This window comes from Sminthopsis crassicaudata, chromosome 3 (assembly GCF_048593235.1).
Source record: "Sminthopsis crassicaudata isolate SCR6 chromosome 3, ASM4859323v1, whole genome shotgun sequence".
NCBI classification, from domain to species: Eukaryota; Metazoa; Chordata; class Mammalia; order Dasyuromorphia; family Dasyuridae; genus Sminthopsis; species Sminthopsis crassicaudata.
This window is the reverse complement of record NC_133619.1, coordinates 208231787-208246280: the sequence shown is the minus strand read 5'-3', so window position 1 is coordinate 208246280 and position 14494 is coordinate 208231787. Positions and strand designations below refer to the sequence as shown.

Here is a 14494-nt window from a genome sequence, read left to right as displayed (position 1 = left end):
GCTTATTTTGAGACTTAATTTATCTAATTGGTTGTGAGGGAGTGAGGACGTTCACAGAGTTGTGTGTTTCTTCTCCGCCATCTTGGCTCCGCCCCCTCTGGTACATTTTTTTTAATGAGAAGTATTAGTGTAAGCACCTCTTATTGTGGGATTTTGAGGATGGTGACTCTAACTTCACTTCTTCTCTCCCCTCTGACTCCATGTTTTCATCCTTCTGAAATTGCTATTATCCAGTAGCATCCATGTTCCCCTGTCCCCCTATCCCTGCACTCATCAGATGTACTTGTGCCTTCTCAACCAGGGCTCCATCTCCGCAGGACAGATTGGCTTGGCTTTCTTAATCAGCTTAGGTTCACTCAGTTTTCCTGGACTCACATACCTATCCAGGATGTGAAAGTTTCTGTGGTTCCTGCTGAAGTTCTATACTCAAAACTATTCCTACATGCATATATCTGTTATTTTCATCAATAAAATATGAACTGTCTGTGGGCAGAAAGAGTCTAATTGTGCCTTTTTATCCCTGAGGCACATAAGTATTTGATAAATATAACATTACATAGTTTCCTTTCATCACACAAATACCTTAAAGGATTGAAATGAGTTTAGCTACTATGATTTAGATAGGCAACCCAAAACCAATTTCTAGTCTGAGAGCTATCATTTTAATTTTAGTACTAGCATATAGTATGATGGTGCTGAAAAACCAAGAATGATATAAACATTCACTAACAATTCAACAAACAGTACAATAAATATGCAGAATCAGTATTCTGTACCCAATGTCCTATTCCTAACTGGCAAAAATCATTTCATATCATGAAATATAATTCTCACCACTTAACTGACCACCTAGTCTAATGAAACATTTTTTTGAAATGATAACCAGTTTCTATATCTAACATTTCTTATCATGTACATGCAAAATGACATAATTTGTCCAACTATGCCAAATCATTCCAAATTATAACTTGACACTGTGATCATTTGTACTTCGTTTTTAATAATCGATTGTAAACTTCTTGAGGGCATGGTCTACATTTTGTTTCATTTTTTATCCCCATAATTTAAATTCTGGGATTTAAATTCCTGGCAAATAGTAATCAGTCAATGAACTTATTTACTGACAATTGATGAGTTTAAAAAAAAAAAAGTTCATCTACAAACTGCAGCACCACGTTCCTTTTCTTGTTCTAGTCACTTAGCATTCTCCTGACATTATCCTTTTAGAACATTAACTATGTAAAGTTTAAGATAAATTATTCAGGAAATATTTTTGCCTGTGGCATTTGAAAGAATCTCATGACATTTGATTGATAGCAGTCATTTAAATACATAGAATTTTGTGACTATAAAAGTAATGATTAATTCAGTGGTTGTCAACTTTTTTTTTACTATCATGTTAAAACCTTTACTTACTGCAGAATTTCAATAATACACTTGCAGTAAAATTTCTAATTGATTTAAAAAAATAACTGGTCCAGGATAAAAGGTCTGTGTCCATTTCTGGGCTCAATAATATTATCTCTGCAGGAAAACTTAAAATTATACTTTTCCCCTCATGCCCTGCCCCCACCAAAACCAACTTACTTCTCTTTAGGCAGCCTAGTGATCTTCCACAGCCAGAGACATAATGTATTATTGATTCTGAAGTTAATGTGAACAGATGTCAGTTTTAACCCTACTGTACATGAGAATTTCTCAATTCAAACAATTCACCAGCTCCAGCTTCCTCTACTAAAACAAAGAATCCAGGTTTATGATATCACTCTAGGATGAAACCTAATCCCAAACTTTCCCACCCCGGGGAGATTTCTAATAGGAGGAAAGACTAGGGACTTTCTAGGTTGAAAGAGGGAGAGTAAATAGATACAATTTCCTGAAATACGAAATGTCCCACTCTTCCCAAATAGGGAACATGGAAGCAATGCCTGATTAACTAGTAAAGGGCCAATTTTTCTTTTTTCTTTTTTTTTAATTTTTTTAAATAATATCATCCCTTGTATTTGTTTTTCCAAATTATCCCCTCCCTCCCTCTACTTCCTCCCCTTGATGACAGGCAATCCCATACATTTTACATATGTTACAATATAACCTAGATACAATATATGTCTGTAAATAACATTTTCTTGTTGCACATTAAGTATTAGATTCTGAAGGTATAAGTAACCTGGGTAGATAGACAGTAGTGCTAACAATTTATATTCACTTCCCAGTGTTCCTTCTCTGGGTGTAGTTATTTCTGTCCATCATTGATCAACTGGAAGTGAGTTGGATTTTCTTTATGTTGAAGATATCCACTTCCATCAGAATACATCTTCATACAACTTTGAAGTGTACAGAGATCTTCTGGTTCTATTCATTTCACTCAACATCAGTTGATGTAAGTCTCTCTGTATTCCTCCTGCTGGTCATTTCTTACAGAGCAATAATATTCCATAACATTCATATACAATAATTTACCCAACCATTCTCCAGTTGATGGACATCCATTCATCTTCCAGTTTCTAGCTACTACAAAAAGAGCTGAAAGGCCAATTTTTCAATAATTCAAATGACTTGCTTGAGATATATAATTGTGAGAAAATCCCTTCCTTCATTCTTCAGATCTGAGGAGGTTACTGGTCAGCGTAATCTACATTCTTAGTTAAGAATCTCTAAGCAGACAATAGAGATGGTTCAACTTCCCAGGTACTCATGTCTATATTTAAACAATGCAATAAAACTTTCTCAGAATTCCCATAATTGAATAAAGCTTTCCTACAAGACAGAAATTGAATAACCTACAATTGAATAAAAAGGGAACTGAATTAACTCCAGAATTTTTTCACTCAATTCTCACAACTCAATTCTCTGATTTTAAATTTTTACTAATCATGTGAAATAATATAATTGATTAGAAAAACTTTGATATTAAGTGATAAAGTAGTGCTTTGTTTTGCTAATTTGGATAGACAAAGCCAATTACTTTGTAAAATATTTCACAATCTTTATTCTTCATTCCAACCACTATTTGGGAAAATTAGTTTATAATATTATGTGCTTGATTTTGAAAAATAGTTTTATTTTAAATGGAGTATTTTAAAAAAATCTTTGCTATTTTCTAATCAATGAAATTATGATCTAAATATTGCAGATAAATATCAATGCAATTAGAGATAGTTCTCATCTCAGAGGTGTCATATTCGCATTTTTTCTGTATTTAGGGTTTGACACTTGAACTTAGTTTATAGATGTTTCACCTTCATAGTTTCAATTATTTACAAAGGAAATAGAATCAAATTAAGAATTATGTATAGAACTGACTTATCTCCTTTGTCAATTATTATCATGTTGTGCAAGCTGAGTACTGATCTTATGTTACCAAATATAGATTTTTTTTAAAAGAGCACCAGTTTAAAAAATTTTTTGCTAGTATGTATTTTATTTCCCCCCAGTTACATTTTTAAACTATTGAATTTCAGATTTTCTTCCTCCCTCTCTCACCCAAATTGAGAAGGCATATGTGACGTCATGCAAAACATTTCCATCAAATTCATGATGGGAAAGAAAACCTAGATTCCCCCCACTATCCACACAAGATCTCAAGAAAAAATAAACTTTAAAAAAGATATGCTTTGGTCTATATTCAGAAACAATCAGTTCTTTCTCTGGGTATGGATAGCATTTTTCATCATAAATCTTTCAGAATAGTCTTCTGAGATATTTTTGTCTCAGCATTTAATTGATGAGAATAGCAGTAATTCACAGTTGAAAAATATTTCTGTTTTTTGTACACAGAACATCTTACTTTGTATCAGCTTATGGAAGTCTTTCCAGGTTTTTCTTAGTGTATTATGCTTATCATTTCTTATAGAACAATAGGAACTTACTAATGCCTCTATTATGCTGGGTGCTGATTAACTCAGATTAAATGTAAATAGCAGTCATTTCTGCTTTGTATAGAAACCCTGAAGGTCTTTCCTTCCCAGAGTGATTTATTTATTTAGACTTTTTTTGAATAGATGAAAAATGAAATGTTTTGCCTTAATTGTTACCTAGTCTTAAATCACTGAATAGGTCCTGCTTTAATCAAACTGATACTTATTGAAAACCTTAGCTTAAAAAGGCCAAGGTCTCCCATTTCATCCAGGACCATCTCCAGTTCTCCTGATCTATATTTGGCCAGATGGGTCTGGAGGGGAAAGTGAGGCAGGTGACCTTGCATAACGCTCCCTCACTTAAATCCAATTCACTTTCATGTCATGGCATTATCTCCCTGATGTCATGGCCATCTTAGAGAAAACAACTACAGCACAATAGTATTCCATCACAATTATATATCACAATTTATTCGTCCACTCCTTAATCAATGGCTATCCCCTTAATTTTCAATTTATTTCCTCCAGAAAAAAACTGTTACAGACATATTTTGTACTTATAGGTCCTTTTGTGGTATTGCTAGTTCAAAGGTTTGCAAAGTTTTATAGGTTTTCAGGCAAAGTTCAAAATTGCTAAAGAGAATGGTTGAATCAATTCTCGTCTCCACCAACAATGCATTCATATCTCATTTTTCTTATATTCCCTGCAACATTTGTCATTTTCCTTTTTTGGCCTATTAGCTAATCTAATAAATATGAGGGAATACCTCAGAATTGTTTTAATGTTCATTTCTCCAATCAGTTGCAAATTAGAGTATTTTTATGTGGCTACAATTAGCTTTGATTACTTTATATTTCTTTTTATATAAATTGTTATCAAGCTTCTTTTCTTTCCCTCTCCATCAGTTCATATAGGTCTTTCTCAGTTTCTATGAAACCTTTTCTTTATTATCTTTTTATAGCACAATAGTATTATTTTGCATTCATATAACATAATTTGCTTAACTATTGCCCATATGTTTGCCTATTTCATTTTCAGTTCCTTGAAACCTCTAAATGAAGACTATAAATATTTTTTTATACATATGGGACTTTTTCTATTTTGGGAGTCTAGCTCTAATAGAAGATTACTGAGTTAAAGATCATATATAGTTCAATAACTTTTGGTATGTAGTTTTACACTGCTTTCCAAAATGCCTAGATCAATTCCATAGATCCATTAATAGTGCATTAATGTACTCCTTTCTGTACCACCACTCCATCATTTGACATTTTCTTCTCTGTAAGATTTACTGAAATTTTAGGTATAATGTACAACTTTAAAGTTTCTTCAATTTATATAACCATTACCCATTTAGAGTATTTTTCATATGACTGCTAATAGCTTTTTTTCTTTTGGAAATCAGCAGTTCACAACAGGGGGAAGAGATATAGTGGAATCATAGGATATTGGAATTAAATGGGCAAGGGTATCTGTCAAGTGTAACCTGCAACCTAAATGCAAAAAAGAAAAACTCTTGTGAACAAAATAAATATCATTTAGCTTTTTTAATTCCTTCAAAGAAGAGAAACACACTAATATCCAAGAAGTAACATTATATTTTTGTAGAATTTTGGATGTTAAGAAGTTTTTTTCTTAAACAAATCCTTTTAAATTGAATTGAATTTTAATTTAATGATAGTTATTTTCTTAATATAGTTTCACAAAATACTTCCAAACACACAAAAAATACTCCCAAATATCTATTACTTTCTAGGTAACATATCAGCTATCATAGTTTATGACTGTATAATACTTACAGGTTCTCAGTTGGTTTTTTTTTTTGTTTGTTTGTTTGTTTGCTTGTTTGTTTTTTCTTAATGCTTAAGTCTGCCCATGTCATTCCTTTATTCAGCAAACTTCAGTTGTTTCTTGTTATCTCCAAGACAAAATATAAAGTCTTTTTATATAAAGCTCTTCAAAATTTACTTACTTTTCCCCATTGTTCCAATCCTTTTACATTTTACTTCCCTCCATGTACTTTATGATTTAGATGCACTGATCTATTTTCTTATTCTTACATATTCTCACATCTTATTTTTATATTTTTGCTTGCTATCATTTTTTCTGAATTGTTATGTCTTCTAAACTCTCCTCTTAGTTACTCTCATGCCCTTAAAGACACAGGTAAAATAAAACCTCTTGTACTTTTTTCCATACTTTTCTGTTTGTTAGGTTCTTTTCTTGTAAGATTTCTTTTCAATAACTAGAAAGAGAAAAAGGCAGAGAAAGGTTACTTTGAAGGAAGTCTATGAGAGAGAAATGTATATACTTACCCTCATTTTCTGAATAAAAATATAAAGCCAAAGAGAGGTCCAGTGACTTATCCACAGTCATACACACATACATCTTTTTGATATAAGAACACAAATTTTTTACATTAACTTGACTCTTACTTCCTGATGTTTTAAATAATATTAGTTTCAGTTAATTTTAGTAAATGAAATGGCTAAATCAAAACCAGTAAGGTATGAATAATTTATAAGGTTATATGAAACAGAAGGACCTTTAGAAAATCCATTAAATTATCTGGGACTATTTCCTCATCTACAAAGTAAGATTTTTAATTAGATAGCCCAAATATTTTCTTTCAACATAAGATCTGTAATTTTTAATTGTGTTATACTATGATTTGGAGACCATAAATTTAATACTAAGATATTTTAACTTTTTAAATATTTGTCTTTGTAAATCTGTAATCTGTAGTATTTAGATTACTTAAAAATGTTTTTCTTAATCTTGAAAGAATCAACCTGCACTTCAGAAGGTATATGTCATAGATTGTTTGAACTTATTGTTTTCTGCTATTATAGTTACTGTGTGATGGGAAATCAAGTACTTCAGTGGTAGTCATGAATAAGTGAATTTTACACAGTTGTATTCCTGTACAAATTAAAGTCATTTTTAATGTGTTGATTATGACTGAATTTTTTACACTTCTGCTAAAATGAGTTCATGATCAAAAATAAATATATCTAGCCAAATAATGGCTCATTAACTGTAAGTGGAATAAAAGGCCTACATAGTATGGCCAAAGATGATTATTATGCTCGAAGAGTTAAAGATTCATAATTTTCTTCAGTGTTGTCCAAATTACAGACTCACTGCTGATAGTTGATATCCTGAACTAAAGTCTTTCAGTGTGATATTGCATAAAGTTTGCATAAACATATATTTAAAAAAAAATATTGCATAAACATTGCATTCTATGGATTGTACAAAAATAATTTTGACATGGCTAGATATGTTTTTATGTTTTATTCCTCTAGTGGAAAACATAAGTAAACAGATTTAAGATATTTATCTCTATTTAAATAATTTAATCAACAGTTTATTCTTATATAAACAATATAAAAAAATATATAAACAATATAAAAAAATATGTTTTTATGTTTTATTCCTCTAGTGGAAAACATAAGTAAACAGATTTAAGATATTTATCTCTATTTAAATAATTTAATCAACAGTTTATTCTTATATAAACAATATAAAAAATATATAAACAATATAAAAATATTGCATAAACATTGCATTCTATGGATTGTACAAAAATAATTTTGACATGGCTAGATATGTTTTTATGTTTTATTCCTCTAGTGGAAAACATAAGTAAACAGATTTAAGATATTTATCTCTATTTAAATAATTTAATCAACAGTTTATTCTTGAATCCTTTAAAAATTACTAAGACTAAAACACAGTCATTTCCTTCTAGGTAACCATTGTACTCTAAAGATACCAGTAGCTTAAATAGATCATTCAACAAATTTTTAAGTGACACAAATGTGAGGGAGAACTAATACATAGTGCCCTAAAAATCTTGACAGGCTATAACTTTGGACTTAACTTAATGAGATGTTATTCTATACAGATAATTGTAAAGTCTTACACTTAGATAGAAAAAAAATCACAAAAACACATTGCAAAGGCATATTTTTTTTTAATCTGAAAAATATTCCAGGGTGTTAATGAATTCTATGAGTCAGCAGTGTGATAAAGTGGAAAAAAATGTGATGTCAAGCTACATCAGTAGAAGAATGACTCCCAGAAGCTATCACTACTGTAATGATAATTCCACTGTACTTTTTGCTTCTCATAGCTCATCTGCTTTGCAGTCAATTATTTATCCCATTAATTAAAGTCACTGTGAATTTGCAGAGTATCTATAGAAGGCTATCCATGTTGAAATGTCTTGAATCCTTGTCAAATGAGAATTGGTTGAAGAAAAACTGAGGAATATTTAGCTTCTGAAGAGAAGATTCATGGAAGTCATGTTTGAGAATTTGAGATGTCATTTATAAGTAAAATTCTGTGATCATAATTATTATTATTCTGTTGTCAGTCATGTGGTAAGTCAGTAAGTCATATTTTGAATTTTCTTCATATGCTAATAATGTTTTTATACCTTATCATATAGTAAATTGTCATATTCATAATTGAAAACAAAATCACTTCTTTCAAATACTATATAATAATCAAGTGAAATCGAAAATGTCAATTTTTTTTATGGAATTCTATTCAAATTGTTAACGTCATTTGTATCTTCCTTTTTTGATTTATCCATATTACAAGGAACATTAGGCCCCTAAATATTTCTCCATGTAGTTTATTATTTTCTTTAATACTAAAATACTAGAACATGCTTTCTTTTTTCATTATCTATGGTGCTTTTATCACAAAGTAGTTTTCTTTTTATCTGTTTTAATCATGCATATTTTTATTATTGCCTACCTCAGATCATGATTAACACTACTGGTTTCTATTGTAATGCTGAGGCATAATGATCTTTGTTCAACTTCCTCAAATACCTTTATAGGGGATAAGGTAAAGCGGTTTGAATAGTCACTAATAAAAATATTTTAAAATCATATTTATTCAATTGAATAAAGATAATACATTGCATCCAACCATCATTTTGAATCCATCCATTTTTATCATCTATAGTCTACACATTTCTATCTCTGAACAAGAATAGTAGGAGATACTTTATAAAAGATATGTTAACATCTATATCTTTATTCAGAGAATTCCTCTAATATACTAATATGCTAATTATATGACATTGATTTAGTTTTAATAGAGCATTTGAAGAAAGCTAAATAGACAATAAATAATAAAACCTAAATTTATTTGTACAAAAGAACAAATCCATGTCTATATTCAATGACAACAATAATAAAAAATGAGACAAGATAACAATACCTTTGTTAAAATATCTTTGCCATGTAACCATGATAGGAATTAAGGGAAGATTATTTTTCTAAATGCTTTCATCAGCTGTAGATATAAAGAATATATAACAAATTGGGTATTCATCAATAAAATTTAGAAAAGCAACAATTAAAAAACTAGTTTGAACTAAACTAAAAAAATAACTTCTGAAATCCAAAAATAAAATTTTATTGTAATTCACTTAAAAAATAAAATAGTTTAAAAAAAGAATAAGTAACCAAATTGTTATATATTGTTTAAAGAAAGACAAATTGCCTATATAAAAAGTATACAATAGAGAACCAATACCCCCAAATTAATTTTTAATTAAATTAAAAAACAATAAACAGAATAAGAAAAAAAGAAAAACAGAAAATTAATACTAAACAAAATAAAACAAAAGAGAACTTGTCATGTGCCCAGCAAACATCAGGGAGGATTCAAAATATATAATAGAAAATTATCAGATTAAGAAAGAATATATGCAGCTAAAAATAACCTATCCAGCAAAAATGAGCATCTTTTTTCTGGGGAAGAAGACGGACATTCAAAGAAATAAGTAAATTTCATCTATTCTTTATTTTTTATTAATTTTATAATAATACATTTTTGACAGTACATATGCATGAGTAATTTTTTTAATAACATTGTCCCTTGTATTATTTTTTCCAGATTTTCCTCTCCCTCCCTCTACTTCCTCCCCTTGATGACAGGCAATCTCATCCATTTTACATGTGTTACAGTATAACCTAGATATAATATATGTGTGTAAATCCAATTTTCTTGTTGCACGTTAAGTATTAAATTCCGAAGATATAAGTAACCTGGATAGATAGACAGTAGTGCTAATATTTTACATTCAATACACAGTGTTACTTCTCTGGGTGTAGCTGTTTCTGTCCATCCAATGATGATCAAGTAGAAGTGAGTTGGATCTTCTTTATGTTGAAGATATCCACTTCCAGAAGAATATAATTTCATATAGTATTGTTGTTGAAGTATATAGTAATCTTCTGGTTCTGCTCATTTCACTCAGCATCAGTTCATATAAGTCTCTTCAAACCTCTCTGTATTCATCCTGCTGGTCATTTCTTACCGAGCAATAATATTCCATAACATTCATATACCATAATTTACACAAACATTCTCCAATTGATGGACATCCATTTATTTTACAGTTTCTAGCCACTACAAAAAGAGCAGCCACAAACATTTTGGCACATACATGTCCCTTTCTCATCTTTAGTATTTCTTTGGGATATAAGCCCAGTAGTAGCACTGCTGGATCAAAGGGTATGCACAGTTTGATAACTTTTTGGGCATAGTTCCAAATTGCTCTCCAGAATGGCTGGATTCTTTCACAACTCCACCAACAATGCATTAGTGTCCCAGTTTTCCCACATCCCCTGCAACATTCATCATTATCTGTTCCTGTCATCTTAGCCAATCTGACAGGTATGTAGTGATATCTCAGAGTTGTCTTAATTTGCATTTCTTTGATCAGTAATGATTTGGAACACTCTTTCATATGAGTGGATATAGTTTCAATTTCATCATCTGAAAATTGTCTGTTCATATCCTTTGACCATTTATCAATTGGAGAATGGTTTGGTTTCTTATAAATTAGGGTCTGTTCTCTATATATTTTGGAAATGAGGCCTTTATCAGAACCTTTAACTATAAAAATATTTTCCCAATTGGTTACTTCCCTTTTAATCTTGTTTGAATTAGTATTGTTTGTACAGAAACTTTTTAGTTTGATGTAATCAAAATCTTCTATTTTGTGATCAATAATGATCTCTAGTTCTCCTCTGGTCATAAATTCCTTCCTCCTCCACAGGTCTGAGAGGTAGACTATCCTCTGTTACTTTAATTTATTTAAGATCTCATTCTTTATGCCTAAATAATGGACCCATTTTGATCTTATCTTGGTATATGGTGTTAAGTGTGGGTCCATATCTAATTTCTGGCATAATAATTTCCCGTTTTCCCAACAGTTTTTTTTTTCAAATAATGCATTTTTATGTTGGTATCTTTGGGTTTCTCAAACACTAGATTGCTATAGTTGTACCATTTTTTGTCCTTTGTACCTAATCTGTTCCACTGATCGACTGGTCTATTTCTTAGCCAATACTAAATGTTTTTGGTGACTGCTGTTATATAATATAGTTTTAGATCAGGTATACCTAGACCACCTTCATCTGACTTTTTTTTTTCATTACTTCCTTGAAATTCTCGACCTTTTATTTTTCCATAGGAAAAATTGTTGTTATTTTATTTAGGTCATTAAAATAGTTTCTTGGGAGTCTGATTGGTATAGCACTAAATGAATAGATTAGTTTGGGGAGTATTGTCATCTTTATTATATTTGCTCAGTGTATTCATGAGCACTGTATGTCTTTCCAATTATTTAAATCTGACTTTATTTTTGTGGCAAGTGTTTTGTAAGTTTGCTCATATAATTCCTGACTTTTCTTTGGTAGATGGATTCGCAAATATTTTATGCTCTAAACATTTGTTTGGAATGGAATTTCTCTTTGTATCTCTTGCTGTTGCATTTTGTTGGTAAGGTATAAAAATGCTGAGGATTTATGTGGATTTATTTTGTATCCAGCAACATTGCTAAAATTTTGAATTATTTCCAATAACTTTTTATTAGAATCTCTGAGGTTTTCTAAGTATACCATCATATCATCTGCAAAGAGTGACAGTTTGATTTCCTCATTACCTACTCTTATTCATTTAATCTCTTTCTCGACTCTTATTGCCGAGGCTAGCATTTCTAATACAAAAATGAATAGTAATGGTGATAGTGGGTAACCTTGTTTTACTCCTGATCTTACTGGGAAAGGTTCCAGTTTATCTCCATTGCATATTATGCTTATTGGAGGTTGTAAATATATGCTCCTGATTATTCTAAGGAATAGTCCATTTATTCCTATACTCTCAATCGTTTTTAGTAGGAATGGATGTTGGATTTTATCAAATGCTTTTTCTGCATCTATTGAGATGATCACATGGTTTTTATTAATTTGATTGTTAATATGGTCAATTATACTAATAGTTTTCCTAATATTAAACCAGCCCTGCATTCCTGGTATAAATCCTACTTGATTTTCTGAAGTCTTTTTGCTAATATCTTATTTAAGATTTTAGCATCAATATTCATTAAGGAAATTTGTCTGTGTCTGTGTCTAGTACCATGTCTGTGTCATAAAAGGAGTTTGGCAGCAACTTATTACCTATTTTTTCAAATAGTTTATATAACATTGGGGCTAGTTTTTCTTTAAATGTTTGGTAGAATTCACATGTAAATCCATCTGGTCCTGGGGATTTTTGTCCTGGGGAGTTGATTAATAGCTTGTTCTATTTCTTTTTCTGAAATGGGACTATTTAAGCAATTTATCTCCTCTGTTAATCTAGGAAGCCTATATTTTTGGAGGAAGTCATCCATTTCACTTAAGATATCAAATTTATTGAATAAAGTTGGGCAAAGTAACTCCTTATTATTTCTCTAATTTCCTCTTCATTTGTGGAAAGATCCCCCTTTTCATTTGTAAGACTAACAATTTGATTTTTCTCTTTCCTTTTTCTGATCAGATTTACCAAAGGTTTATCTATTTTATTGGCTTTTTCATAAAACCAACTCTTGGTTTTATTTATTAATTAAATCATTTTTTTTTGTTTGTTTGTTTTTATTACTTTCGATATTATTGATGTCTCTTTTTAATTTTAGAATTTCAAGTTTAGTTTTTGGTTGGGGTTTTTAATTTGGTCTTTTTTTAGCTTTTTAAGTTGCAGTCCCAATTCATTACTCTTCTCTTTCTCTATTTTGTTCAAATAAGCCTCTAAAGATATAAAATTTTCCCTTATTACTGCTTTAGTTGTATCCCACAGATTTTGGTATGATCTCTTCTCTGGAAGTTGCACTTCTCTGTTAATTCCAAGGCTGGTAGAGTTCCCTAGCCTCAGGCCAAGCCTGGCCCTATGTGGATTAGATGTTGCTTCGGGCTGTGTCCCCACTGTTCAAGCTCTGAACTACTCTAAGGTGAAGCCCCGGACAGCAGAAGGCGGCTTCACAGCCCTGCTGAGATCTGTTAGGTCACTTCCAGATTGTGGTATTTCTAGGATCTAGCTTTATATTTTAAAGTGGCTTGATTTCTCTTCAGAACTGCTGTTTTATAAGCAGAGAAGAGCTAACAGCCTGTGTCAGATTCCTCTATCTCAGTGGCTTCTCTAATCCCAGAGTTCTCCCCAGCCTGATCGGCACAGTGTGCTAGCACCTAACCGTCTGTACTGGCCTTTTTATTTCCTCCCCTTGGAACTGATCTTTTCTGTAGAGACTCCAGATTCTCTTCAGCTAGTATGTTGTGCTTCTAATCCTTGTGGTTTCTATCAGTCCAACATTATTTTTGAGGCTGATTTAACTAATTGGTAATGAGGGAAGAAGGGAGCTTGTAATTTTAACTATAAATATGAAAGGGGGAGAAGCTGTTAGCAGACTGGATTAAAAGCTAGAATCCTATAATATGCTGTTTCTAGGAAACACACCTAAAGCAGGGTGATACTTACAGAGTAAAGGTAAAAGGTTGGAGCAGAATCTACTATGCTTAAGGTGAAGTAAAAAAAAAAAAAAAAAAAAAAAAAAAAAGCAGGGGTAGCCATTCTGATCTCAGATCAAATAAAAGCAAAAATTGATTTAATTAAAAGAGATAAGGAAGGGCACTATACCTTGCTAAAGGGTGGCATAGATAATGAAGCAATATCAATATTAAACATATAAGCACCAAATGGTGTAGCGTTTAAATTCTTAAAAGAGAAATTAAGAGAGTTGTAAAAAGAAATAGATAGCAAAACTATAATAATGGGAGATCTCAACCTTGTACTCTCATAATTAGATAAATCAAATCACAAAATAAATAAGTAAGAAATCAAAGAGGTAAATAGAATACTAGAAAAATTAGATATGATAGATCTTTGGAGAAAACTAAATGGAAACAGAAAGGAGTACACTTTCTTCTCAGCAGGTCATGGAACTTATACAAAAACTGACCATATATTAGGACATTAAAAACCTCTAACTGAAATGCAATATGACAAAGAGTAAAAGCATCCTTTTCCAACCACAATGCAATGAAAATTACATTCAATAAAAAGCCAGGGGGAAATTGACCAAAAAAAAGAATTGGAAACTAAATAATCTCATACTAAAAAACAATTGGGTGAAACAGCAAATCATAGACATAATTAATAACTTCACCGAAGAATTTGATAATGAGACATCATACCAAAATGTGTGGGTGCAGCCAAAGCAGTAAGAAGGGGAAATTTCATATTTTTATAGGTCTACTTGTGTAAAATAGAGAAAGAAAAGATTAATGAATCG

The 14494-nt window shown here is 31.0% G+C and overlaps 1 protein-coding gene across 1 annotated transcript in view; it reads left to right on the top strand.

Moving 5' to 3' along the window:
* The window catches only part of EPHA6 (EPH receptor A6), a 1095310-nt gene that overhangs the window by 25715 nt on the left and 1055101 nt on the right, over positions 1-14494 (top strand). The window lies entirely within an intron of this gene.